This window comes from Magallana gigas, chromosome 1 (genome assembly GCF_963853765.1).
Source record: "Magallana gigas chromosome 1, xbMagGiga1.1, whole genome shotgun sequence".
Lineage (NCBI taxonomy): Eukaryota > Metazoa > Mollusca > Bivalvia > Ostreida > Ostreidae > Magallana > Magallana gigas.
In genome coordinates, this window is record NC_088853.1 from 74,327,092 (window position 1) to 74,340,808 (window position 13,717).

Sequence of the window (13,717 nt, forward strand, 5' to 3'; positions counted from 1 at the left end):
CACACAAGCGCAGTCATGTAAACTGGTGACACGGATGTATTTGTAGATGCAACAGATGTATATTTGTTTATTTTTGTTGTCACAAAAATACCTTTTCTTGGGGTGTATTATTTTCATTTAAGTTATTTTTAACAAATTTCAGGTATCTTGTAAGAATGCAATTGCATTATAATGTGTCTGTTTGTTTTTATTAAACATGTCTTTATATATTATTTGTCATGTGATGAACCCAAAATCCCTAACATTACGCGACTATTATTCATAACACAACATATCTAAAAGGTTGCATTTTATTTATACAAACAGTGTCTTTTGTTAAGATTTTTTAAACTTATTTTTTCTAAGCTGTTTTAGAAAAAAGTATTCGTATGCTGAATAATATTAAGGCAATTTAATGCATACTTGCCGTAACACTTAAACACAAGTTTAAATCTCTGTGTTTTCAGTTCCTCGTTGTTCGCTTCCTGGTGTCGCCCATCTGTGTAATTTCCTTCTCTGTGTCGTAGATCTCATCATGATGCCTCATGCCTCAGATCTCTAATTTGTCGCCTTGAGTATTGGTTTGATTTGAGTAATTGTGTTGTCCTCTTATGATAATTATTGCCATATATTCCGAAGTAATTCTTTAAAGTTGAGAGAGACAGATCTAGCACCAACATTGTGCGTCATCAGCAGTGTCCTTTTAGTAAAAAACAATATTGGATTTATTAGAACGATTTATTAGAGACTAAATGACGTAAAAAGTCTTCATAAAGATTATTGTTTATTATTGTAATCTGTAAATCCTGAGTTTGAATCCAACTGGGGCGTTTATAATTGTATAATTTCCAAAAATGATAAAACATAGTCAAATATTGTAGGTAAAACGAAAAAAAAAGTGTTCATGTACTAGAGTTAAGCGATTTATGAAGCTCTTTTTTTACTTTCGAATACGAGAATACTTATTTGACATAAAACATGTCTTTATTTGAAGTGACATGGAATGTGAGTTTTTTTTATAGTGAGCAGGGCACTTACTATCTTGTTAACTGCGCCTTACTTCTTAAACATTAAAAGCTGTTTATAGTAGTGGTGCACTTATTAAAACAAGGACTCTTATATTGTTTTTCTTTAGATTGCCGTCACACTTCTGCTGTGTGCAAATTGTTTAGTTAAAAGGTACATCCATACGAATTGCAAGAATTAACAATGTACTCTCGTTTTTGCCTTATTCGTCTAGGAGACTATTTAGCATAGCAAAATATTCTTTAACTTTATTTGGCACATACTATCATATGCTGTAGACAGCGCTTAAAGTCACGGAAACAAAAATAGAGTACATTACCAACCAATCTATTAGTGCACTAAACTGTTAGTTCAGCTGAATGTCCTTTTTATCTAAATTATGTTATTTACAACATTTTGTCACAATTATGAAATGTTAACATACGTTATATAGCAAACGCATTTTTAAAATGTATTAGATATCAATTGTCTTACAACCAGAGTAGTTCAAAACTGCTTTATACCAAAACCCCGTATAAAAAACCTAACGTTTTTATATGAAAAAAATACATGCTTTAATTAGGTGTAGTATTGATTTATTGCTGATGCTGTACTATTGCGGTTGCATATTTCTGATATATCGAAAACTTAATTGTTGAAAGCACGAACTACAAAAGTATCTACGTTGAATTCAAAGATATAAAGGAACAGTCATTTTGTCTTTAAACCCAATGAAAATAACCCTTGATCTAAACTGCGAGAGGAATAACACTTCTAAATTTGAGATTCACTGATATTCCCGAAAATCGACTGACATTGTCTGACAATAATTGTAAATTGACTGTTCCACTGTACATTTCTACTGACCAGCACTATTACCCATTGTACTCCATTGTACATGGCACTGACCAGCACTGTACCCCACTGTAAATGAATTAGAAAATCTTTCTCAATATTCTCATTGCAATATTTTCTTCAATATCTAGTTGTTTTCAGCATTATTTTAACAGACTGTTAAAATTAGTTAGTTTTTCTGCAATGATCACTACCTTTATAACCCGAATGAATCATCAAAGAAAGCATTTTATTGTTTAAATATGCATAAGAAAATACTAAAATACACGTGCTTAACCAGCCATGATACAGAGTGATTTTTGTTTAGAATATTGCAAGCCTTCGATACATATGACAGGGCTATTAAGTCCCTTTATTTCGTTTATTATGCACCAAAATTCACCAACATAATGTAAAAGGAGCAAACTATATTCAGAATTGTTTTTGTGTACACATACAAAGATATGACTGCATACTTGATTACAGAAGGATATGTTGTACATAACAAGCACATTCCTTGCTCACATGTTGACTTCTTTTCATAATATATTTAAAAATGTCGGGTTTAAATTTTACCAGCAATAACGCCTTTTGTAGTTTGCGTTATTAATTTTGAATAAGAAAATTTATCAGTGAAATGTTAACGGGAATAGTTATTTTAGGAAAGGAAAAAAACTTGAAATCAAGGAAGTTTGTAATAGGTTGGGTGAGGGGGGGGGGGGGGTCAGATTCATTGGAACATAAATCTTTAGAAGCAAATAAGAAAAAAACTGTGACATTCGCCAACCGCCCGCTAATAATGGAAATCATACTCTGTGAGGGTGTAGGATGGGGTTCGCGCTGTAGAACTCCTATTTCTCCGTTCATTTTACTTTTATATATTCTCAAAATAAAGTGAGGGGGGAATCTCCATCATGATTCAATTTTCTGTTTCTAACTGCAAAGCTGTGTGCTGGCAAAAAATGACAAAGGGTGGGGGGGGGGTGGGGCCAAGCTACGTTCTTGAAATATTTCTGGGGTCTTTTTAATCTACATTGCTTGGACACTTAGTTTTGGTGTCAGGAAATAAAATTAAGTCTTTTTTTATGATTCATCGGACTCGTCATTTACCAATAACGAAGAGCTTGGGTGTCAACCAAGGTGTCGTTTATAATTGAAAAAGCTAAATTACACTGAGACGCAGTTAGCCCACAGTAAGAATGTTTTTAAGAGAGAGAGAGAGAGAGAGAGAGAGAGAGAGAGAGAGAGAGAGAGAGAGAGAGAGAGAGAGAGAGAGAGAGAGAGAAAGAGAGAGAGAGAGATGGGGTACTGAAAAGTTAGTTGAGTCTATAGAAGACGATAACTCTCTGCGTGTTTCTAACAGTGGCCCCAAGAGCTTTAGTGGTTGGTCAGGATATTGCTCCTTCACACTGGAGGTAAAATCTCACATTAGATCTGTTTCCTTGTTTCGCACATTTTGTTATCACATATGTCTAACAGTGGCCCCAAGAGCTTTAGTCATTGGTCAGGATATAGCTCCTACACACTGGAGGTAAAATCTCACATTAGATCTGTTTCCTTGTTTCGCACATTTTGTTATCTCATATTTCTAACAGTGGCCCCAAGAGCTTTAGTCATTGGTCAGGATATAGCTCCTTCACACTGGAGGAAAAAATTCACATTAAATCTGTTTCCTTGTTTTGCACAGCTTTTTATCATATATAACTAGACTTCGACCCGTGCGTGGTTGACATTGCATATCGGACATTTATAAAATAGAGATATCGACGCACCGTATTATTGACATATACATAACAAAGATATAAGCCCACAATAATGCTATCAATTTCACTACACTTTCCTCAGTTTGAATAATCTGACTGTGTCTCGGTAAAGGGCCTCACCACAATTATAAAGCCTTCCATATGCACGTAATGTAGCAGACAATTGCATAATCGCTCCGGAACGATTTTGGAGAAAATTAATGAAGTTGACTAAAAAATAACAGTCAAATTCATCATAATAAACCTTTTTGAGACTGTAAATACATCTTTTACTTCATGAATATAATAATGTCTGTTAGTTTTCCGAAAAATCAAAATCAAAAAAATCAACAAGAGATTTAAAATCTCAGAAGGCGAATATACAATATAATTTGAAACACATTTACACTACGCAGTGCAGTTAAGGCGGTCAATAAAATATGGGCAAATTTTTGTGATGAAAACACGTATACTTTAGTTAAACTGGCATGTCCTTTCTAAAATCAATAACAGTCACTCAAATGCAATATATTTCTAAAATATATATATAACAGTACAATATTTTATGTTCATAGTGGTCACGTGATATGGCAGTCGCATGGTACAAGCAGATGTATTTGTGGTTTTGAGGTCATTTAAAAAATTCAATATTACAAGGGCATAATCATGTCAAAATTCACAACTGAATTATGAAATAACTTGATGTTATATCGTAGATTTTGAAAAACGGCGCGAACTTTTTAAGATAAGAATATTTGTTAGTAGAAACCGTAATTTATAATGCATATGTTGAATAATTTTGAAGGTCACAGGGTTAATTTAATTAAAAAATAATTAATTTGTAAGATTTTAAAAGGATCGTAGAAGTTTTTAAGTTACATAGCATATTTCAAATTCACATGTAAAAGTTTGTCGGGATCAGGTAAGTGTATGCCCTTGCAATTAAGTGATTTATTTAGGTACTCAGATTTTAGATATACGATATTTTATACAAAACCGAGGTGGCTTCTTTATACGATGCATACTTTTAACAAAATGAAAACAAGACTATATAGGTAGCATTCTACTGATAATAATTTTAAACAAAATATTCATTTATACTTTTCCGTTAATGTATGACATTTATTTTTCTTCGCTATAAAACTGCACGATAGCCTTCAATGATTTAACTTAATGCGTCATTTTGAAGCATATGACGTCTTTTTTTGTAGTACAGCGAAAACGACATCTCGCTTTTTTTTTCAGTGTGTACGATATAACGGACGTCAAAATTGTAAGTAATAGCATTAGTTGTTTTTAATTAAAAGATTAGTATAAGTTAATTTTACTAATAAATAGATTAATAAGTACTTTCGAGGTTTGTAATAAACTGTGATGTCATAATGCACATTTCCCGTACTTTTTGTCTGAACGGAGTTTATTGACAGCCTTAACTGTGCTGCTTAACGACCTAAGTAAATTACGTTTTATATAAACTATACAAAAATATAGTTGAAAAAGGTTACCCTTGGCATTTATTGTTATTTTAGTAAATATTTCCCCATTGTATACCAGTGTGTAGTTTCCAAAATATTTTTTCATCTTTGACTGGGATAACGCTTTCTACCACGTGTTTGTAGCTCACATATGTTCTTGAAATAGTTGTCCTAACAGATACCGGTACAGGGCCGTCCCACGTGAAGTCAAATGTCTGTGGTGGGGGGTTTGAAATGATTGGAAAACGACATCTCGCTTATTTTTCAGTGTGTACGATATAACGGACATCAAAATTGTAAGTAATAGCATTTGTTGTTTTTAATTAAAAGATTAGTATAAGTTAATTTTACTAATAAATAGATTAATAAGTACTTTCGAGGTTTGTAATAAACTGTGATGTCATAATGCACATTTCCCGTACTTTTTGTCTGAACGGAGTTTATTGACAGCCTTAACTGTGCTGCGTAACGACCTAAGTAAATTACGTTTTATATAAACTATACAAAAATATAGTTGAAAAAGGTTACCTTTGGCATTTATTGTTATTTTAGTAAATATTTCCCCATTGTATACCAGTGTGTAGTTTCCAAAATATTTTTTCATCTTTGACTGGGATAACGCTTTCTACCACGTGTTTGTAGCTCACATCTGTTCTTGAAATAGTTGTCCTATCAGATACCGGTACAGGGCCGTCCCACGTGAAGTCAAATGTCTGTGGTGGGGGGGTTGAAATGATTGGAACAGCAACATTTAGTGTGATATTCATTCCACTCTTGGCATCATATATAGACTTAAAATTACCAGTGTTATCAAACCTGGTGCTACCTGCAAATTGAAATTTATAAATACTAGAATTTTTGAAACTCTAAATAGCTTATGGATCCAGTCCTCAATTATTAGTTCTGTTTTAAATATCATTTATTTAATACATATCTGTTTCATGAAGAATACTTAATAAAAACTTGAAAATTAACTTTAAATTGTTTAATACATATCATAATTTTTGTCTTAAATGTTTGAGTTTTTCACCAAATGTTTACATACGACAACAGTATGACTTAAAATCTCTACAAATCATTTTTGAAACAGGCTTTTCCCTACAGTCTTCTCTTTAGGAGCTAGTTGATATTTTTAAAATGATGGCGTATGATTCTTACAAAGAACGTTGATGTTTATCACTTTTTCTGTGATGTTGAATCCTGTAGAACTCCCGCTACATCTATACGTGTCTGTGTGGGTACATTGAGCCGTGTCTATGGTATAGTTCAGCCATGTCCCCTGCCTCTCATCGAGTTCAGTGTATGCCTGACCCCTACTGAGACGTATTATTGGGGCGGGGTTTCCATCCACGTGACACGATATTCTCAATGGCACGTTTTCTTTAACCTCTTTATTAGAATTCAATACGTCATTGATATGTAAGGAAACGTTGTCTAAATCTGTGAAAAGGGAAAACCGTGGTTATTGTAAGCCTTGACTCACTTAACATGTCCGATCTTTTGTCGTTAAAGAAAATCACATTATGTACACATATAAAACAAAAAGAAATGCAAAATATGTTTGAATAAATTTTTCACACTTATACATATTTTATTTCTTTTTAATGTCTCAACATAACAATCAATTTTAGAATAAAAAAGAAAGCAAGGATCAGAATGTTTAAATGTAATTAAAAACAAAGTAAAAATACAACAGTTGAAAACTAGGGAGAAAACCGATAATAAAGAAAACCAAGTACTTGCATTGTACATCAAGTCCAATCGATATATTCAATATTTCATTCTTAATTCTCCATCGTGCTTCACAACGAAACATTTCCATACTTCTACTTACAACTAATGGTAATAACATCCCTTCCTTTGAGGAAAGGTCGCTTAAGCCACTTAAGGTTCTCAACTTCCACTTTACATGGCAGGAGGGATTGCAGTCAGCTAAACAATGGACAGGTCCAATAATAGTCCCCTCTTTTACCGTCACCTTGTTTTGGTCGTTCAGGGTGGGTTGTGGATTAACTGTTAAAGTGTCTATTTTATCTATAAAATGAAATTACAAAAAAGTTATTTTCTTATAAGAATATTATCTTTCACAATTTATATCTACATTAACATAAAAGATCTCCATTTGTTAGGGTTTCATACAAATAAATATACATTGCTTATTGATGAATCTACGAGATGTCTAACACATTGTCTGGTTTCAAATCTGTGCAATACTTGCTCAGGGGAAGCTTCCAAAAATAGTACGATCATAGTATTCAACAGTATTCAATAGTATTCAACAGTTATAGTAAATAAAAAGCCGCATATCATGCGATCAATTGTGAAGCTATTTGTTTTAGTAATTTTTTAAAACTGTACACATGGAACGAAAATCGTCAAAAGAAAAAAACAAGAATAACCTACACTACTTTTACAAAGAGTATACATAGGTCAAACTTACAGAGGGGGTAGACATGTACTTGGTCACTCCTGTCAGACTCCATGTCTTCTTCTGTCGCTGAACACGAGTATCGGTTGTACTTGTGATTTCTAGCTAAATATATTGTCAGGGTCTCTCTGGTTTCTCCATCCATCTTTGTTTCGTTGACAAACCAGGTGTAGGACAAGGTGACGAGCTTGGAGTAGTAGTCAGGGGCTGAGGTTGAGTCACTGGAACATAATAGTGTCGTGACTTTATTTACTGGCATCCTTGTGTTTCCTATTATTTCTGGTTTTAGGGGTTTACCTTCAATAAAAAGATATAAGATCAAACATCGATTCCATATTTAATTATATTGTTATGCTCTCATGTTAAAGACTGACGTTTTATTGGTTTAAAACACTGTTTATAATCCATTTGTTACCCTCAGAGTTAGCGACAAAATAGCAACGGGTAATACAAGGAATCATTCCATGCGCATAAGAAAGGCGTCTACGTTTCGCTGTAGAATCAACGTCAGCGATCAAATTTTCTTTGAAATTAGGATATTTAGTAAAATATAAAAAAACGTTTCTATTTTGGAGGGTAACAATTAATATTCACATCCCTCGAAAACATATCGGTTGACAATGTTACCATCCAAAACAGGCACTATTTATACAATGGCATATTGTACTTGATAAAACACAGAACGTAAGTTCTGTGGGTTCTTTATGTTAAACAAATCCATTCTCTTTACTGTGAAACAGTATTTTTTGTTTACACTTGTGACACGCTTTAGTATAAAATTTGTGGTTGCGTGATTTACTGAAGAGAAGACTGTCTTCCTTAATGAAAAAGTAGGATTTTTGTTTCCTTTTGAAAAGGTTGGATTCTTATTTGAAAAAAGTGTTCTGATAGCAAGTCACTAATCCATGTGTTTTTATTATAACTGTTGTTACACAAGAAATGTTTGAATAAGCTTGTAATGAAACAAAAAGGTTTACAGAAAGCCATTCAAATTCGACAGATTCAAATGTTATGTGTGTAATTATTTGACACAAGCTATGGATAGATGATAAACAAAACAAAAACCTCAATTGTAGATTACTGTTTATATAGTGCTCACATATTTTGATTACTCAATGAGTAGTTGGGCATTTTAACTATATTAATTCCAATTTGTGAGGACTCTAAAATTTTTAATTTTGTTCATGCTTGCTGGGGTATTTTATGCAGCTATTAGATTATTGCGTAACTACTTTAAATTTGCCACAAGCGTAAATACCCTCTTTTACAATATTAAACAATATAAATCAAAACCTATCGTTCATACCAAATAAGTGAAATTTGCAAATATAGTTATTGATAAATTCCAACGAAAAGCTAACTTTCTTCTTCAGAGAAATGGATTAATGTAATGCACAACAAAGATACAACTTACCGGATACTATAAGTACAACACCTCCACCCCACCATGCAGCGTAAGCTGTCGTTCCACCATTGTAATACCCAGCGTCATCCAGAGTTATGTTTCTTATCTCAAACATAATGTTAGTGGAATTGTACGGTCTGGTGAGGTATGTGTACTTTGTCGACATCGTATCTCCTCCAAAACCCCTTCTGCTAAACCCGAATAATGTTCTGTTCTCTCTATATGTGTAGTACACAAAATATCGTCCAGCAACAGGAAAGAACGGTGCTGGATAGATTCACCGTGTTTCCACTCCGTGTTTTAACTTTTGACACTATAATGTTAAAAAAAAATATGCCAATGAAATATGCCGTGTCCCTTTTAATTTGCATTCTAATTTGAAGGAAAGATATACCGGGGTGCGCTTTTTATGATGAATATATCCCTGTCATTAAATGACAGCAAAGTGCCATTCAATCACATTTAAGTAACATTTTAGTAACTTCGTAGTTGACGGAATAAATGGCAAATGTTCAATTAGGTAACTATCATGATTGAAGTACACATATTCGATGGTTATAGTTAAATGACGAAACTGGTTTTCTTTTCATCTCATTAAGAAATTAAGACTTATCAAAAATTAAGAAGATGCCAATATGTAAACTAGCGTTTACAAAAACAAAAATTAAAACACGGCAGATGCAGCACCACGAATGTTTACACTTGCCAGTCCACAAGCTACATGAATATCCATTTATAGAAGAGGGTTAACCTGATGGTCGAGGACGAGGACATTTAATATTACATTAAAGTACATTCAAGGGACATAATTATTCGCAACCTGTACGTAAATAGCGTTGCGTTTTCTATCATGGTCCGTAAAGCAGGGCTGCGCGCTATAAATAGACCCAACATATTCCTTTTTCCAATTTTAACTTTGTGATGTTATTCTAAAACTGATGACGTATACAGACGATTTTTGTCTTCTGCTGTATTGTTAGCCGGTTAATTGATATGAAAACAACATGGGCCGAAAAGTAAAACAAGTATGTACGAACGTCAGAAATATGATTGTAAAAGCTTATAGAGAAAACAGAAATACATCAGAGTTGGAAAGAACATTAGGAATTCCTGGATCTACAATACGTTGTAACGGGACATGTAGAAAATCAACAAGGAAGGGGTGGGAAGATACTGTTTACGGACAGAGATAAAAACAAACTTTCGCGCGTGGTTAAAGAAAGCAGACGAAGAACTTACGAAGATATAACTGGTATTGTTAATGAGGGCAAAAGTCATAGATTTTGTACCAGAACCATAACAAGAAAAATTCAAGAGATTGGGTAAGAACGGAGGGTTGCCAAGAAAAAAATCGCGATTCGTGAGGTCAACAAAAAGGCTCGGTGTAAATGGTGTAAGAAGTATCCTAAAGAAGAAATTCTGTCAAAATCCCATTCTGCTAAAGTTTTGTGCTAAGATCTGTCAACAATGTTGGATATCATTTAAACAATATTTAATTGACTAAATACTTCGTGTCTCTACATTTAAATCGGTGCTAGTAAAAAGAAATTAAAAAAATCATGAAGAGAGGGGTCAAAACAAGGAAAATGCAAACATACCTGAACTACTGGTTAAACAGAAATTTTGTTTTTCATTTTACTCGACCAAAATTGGGTTTCTCAATTAATTAATGATATGATACATACATTGCTAAATATTGCCATTTTTTTTTACAACAACGATGTGGAGAAAATCAACACCGAATATCTTAAACGCTATGTAAAAGTCGATCCAATATTGTACAATCCGTATTATGACATAATGGTATACGATATTTTGCCTACTTTAAAGACAAATCGTTAAGCTTCTATGGCTGGAGGTAAGGGGGTTGTTTTTTCTAGTTGCATCGCTTTTTATTCGTATCATGGGCAAATATGAAATAGTGCTAGTTTGTATTTGTACAAGTAGAGAAAGTAGGAACAATATGAAGGAGGAAGTCAAAATGAAGTTTCTAAAAGAAAACATGCAAGTGTCTGGAACTTAAGTTAACTAGATTTGCATTTAGTTTCTCCCTGCGACGAAGTTGGAATTTTAGATAAAATTGCAGATAACATACTCTATCTTCAAAAAAATGCACATTTGTGCATGCGCCTTCAATGAAACTTCCTCGATTTGCACATCCTCTCTCTCTCTCTCTTTCTCTATCTCTCTCTCTCTCTCATATTATTTTAAGATTGGTAACTTTTACTCTCGTTATGGCTGCCACACTAAAATTGATAATCATAATATCATCATATTCATTCTTTATAAAATGACATCGATATCAGGAACTTTACCTTTGAATGTAAATATATTGTCAACGTTGGATTCTGGTAGTCTCACATTGATACTGATGTTATCATATAACAAAGCATCCCGTACAGTGAACTGTGTATCATACACACGTGTCCAAGGACCGGGAATCGTATCTTTGGTAATTGATACATTGCACATCGAACTGTTGGCTGGTAAAGTCCACGTAAATGTCACATCACCAAAACGAAACTTGCTCCAAAAGTTAACGCGATGACGTGAAAAGAGTTGACCTGAAATAATAATCAAAGCTGTTACTTGTTGTTGGTAATATTAGACATTGCCATTTAATTATTACTTTTTCATTTTTGTTTTTGAATTTTTGTATTTTGTATTCACAATTGTATGAAAACATGATTTTAATAGAATATGATATATTAAAATATGTCTACTAATTTGATATTCAAACTGCGTATAAAATCCAGTAAGTGACGATCGGCAACTGAAGTCACATTAAATGACTCGTGAATTAGTTTAAAGAATTTCTTCTACATCTTAAGTGTTTAAGTATTTGTATATGTTTACTAAAACCGACTAACAATTGGTTGGCAATTACTTTCCAACCCCTTTTCCTCTCTCTCTCTCTCTCTCTCTCTCTCTTTCTCTCTCTCGCACACTTAAAAAAAGAAGTTTCGTCTAAGATTCAGCTACTCAATTAATGAGAGAAATTTATGTTTTAGTCTGTAGACATTATAACAAAACAAAGAGTGTTTTTATTATTACACTAAATAGATTATATTGGGCAAAAAAGGTAAAACAATATGTAGTGTATAAAAAAAGTACTGATTTCGGTGTATAGTGAAACCAATACCTTACCAAAACTGTCAGCGTATGCTAACCAAATCTTTGAAAAGTAAAATTCACATGGCAGATTTGTAAGTCTATACCATAGTTATTGTAAAAACTCAAGAAAACAAATTTGGAAAATAATACAAATATTATACTCATAATGTCAGATATATTACCTAAGATTCCAAACTAATGTATTTGTTATACAAAAGATCATTCTTCGGCATATTTTGGCAAAATATCACCCTTTTACCACGAAAAACATCAGCTCACCTTCGACATGCCATGGTAATCCAAAACCAATGAAGAGCAAACCAGTGAATAACATTTTGTTTTCTTTGCCTGAAAAATAAAAAGAGTACATTAACTAGAGCAGAGCTCGTGGCAAAGCCACGAGTAGGTCTTCCGTTGTTGCTGCGGGTTGAAAATATATCTGATATGGTGTCAAACGATTATAATGACTAAACTTTCAGTTCTGATTTTGTTATAAAAACGTGTTGTGATTGAAAGCCTGTATAAAAACGTGTTTTGAAAAAGAAAGGAAGACAATGTTTAAGGAAAACTATTTGTTGAACACAGTTTGTGTAATCGTTTCAAAAATTCTTTAAAAAGTGAGATGTTTAATGGCGAGTTAAATTTTCAAAGGGTGGCAAGCATTGTTATAAACAGTATGTACTCATGATTCATGTCAATTGTATTTTTTTAAAACCTAATCCGCCTACAAAACACGTGACCTTTTCTCTAAGATAACTTGTTTATTTAATGATACGAGTAGACTTGGACTTTCAAAATAATATATAATCAGCTAAAAAAAAAGATCAGCGGAGATTTTATGCAAAAGCGATCATCTAAATTTTACACCAGATGGTGCTGTTTCATAAAGACACCGCTACATGTATGTAACGTGAATTAAATAACCTTATTTACAGAAATGAATATTACTTCTCTCGACGATGTAATAATATGCAAAATCCTTATTTTTTGTCAGTGTGTTGACTAATTAAATTGAAAAAAACTTCAATTGCGCTTGCGTAAATTGAAACTCTGGAAAGGAATTAGACAGTCCGTGTTAGACAAATTCGAAGGAGTTATGAAACTGGTCAGTTTCTAGATCAAACTGCGCATTGATGTATTAAAAGACTATCATTGGTATCGTCTGTAGCCACGGTCCGGAATCCGTATGTGCAGTCATACATTGTATGTACATCGATACACATTTACCTCCTCATCTAACAGCCATACAAATGAGGGTGCAACCTTCATATACACATGCATAGTATTATAGTTCTGGAAACTATTTATCTTGTATTTTAATATATTGGGTATTCATTGTTCACCTAAAATTAGTACTCCACTGGCTGTAGCTAACCTTGTAAGTAAATTAAGTTGCATTACAACCTTATAATACACAACTTCAATTTAAAGTTTGTTTTAATCAATTTTCATACAATTAGCAATAAATAAATTCCCCAATAACGCACATCTATCTCACGCAAATGTAACTTTGAGAAGTGCATTTATTTTGGGAGGCAGATATGTCGCTATATTATAGTCTGCAAGTGAAGTGAACTATCATGGTCTTTCAAAGAAATAAGAAATCTTTCGACACTTGCAGTACTTTGATGATTTCTATGGCGATCGACTGCATTGCATAATGTAGTCGTATTTCCCAAGAACAAAATTTCCTTTGACTTCAAACTTTATGAATTATTCTGTTCATAACTATAGA

At 33.1% G+C, this 13,717-nt stretch overlaps 2 long non-coding RNA genes across 2 annotated transcripts; both read right to left on the minus strand.

Annotated features, from left to right (window-relative positions):
* Positions 1-5,541: 5,541 nt before the first annotated feature.
* LOC136274136 (uncharacterized) lies at positions 5,542-7,063 on the minus strand. Its single transcript, XR_010712429.1, has 3 exons — positions 6,870-7,063; positions 6,194-6,475; positions 5,542-5,861 (listed from the first exon to the last, which is right to left on the minus strand). It is a non-coding gene; the product is annotated as an uncharacterized lncRNA (long non-coding RNA).
* A 420-nt stretch (positions 7,064-7,483) lies between these two features.
* LOC136274137 (uncharacterized) lies at positions 7,484-12,360 on the minus strand. Its single transcript, XR_010712430.1, has 4 exons — positions 12,262-12,360; positions 11,184-11,432; positions 8,878-9,181; positions 7,484-7,760 (listed from the first exon to the last, which is right to left on the minus strand). It is a non-coding gene; the product is annotated as an uncharacterized lncRNA (long non-coding RNA).
* Between the last annotated feature and the right edge of the window lie 1,357 nt (positions 12,361-13,717).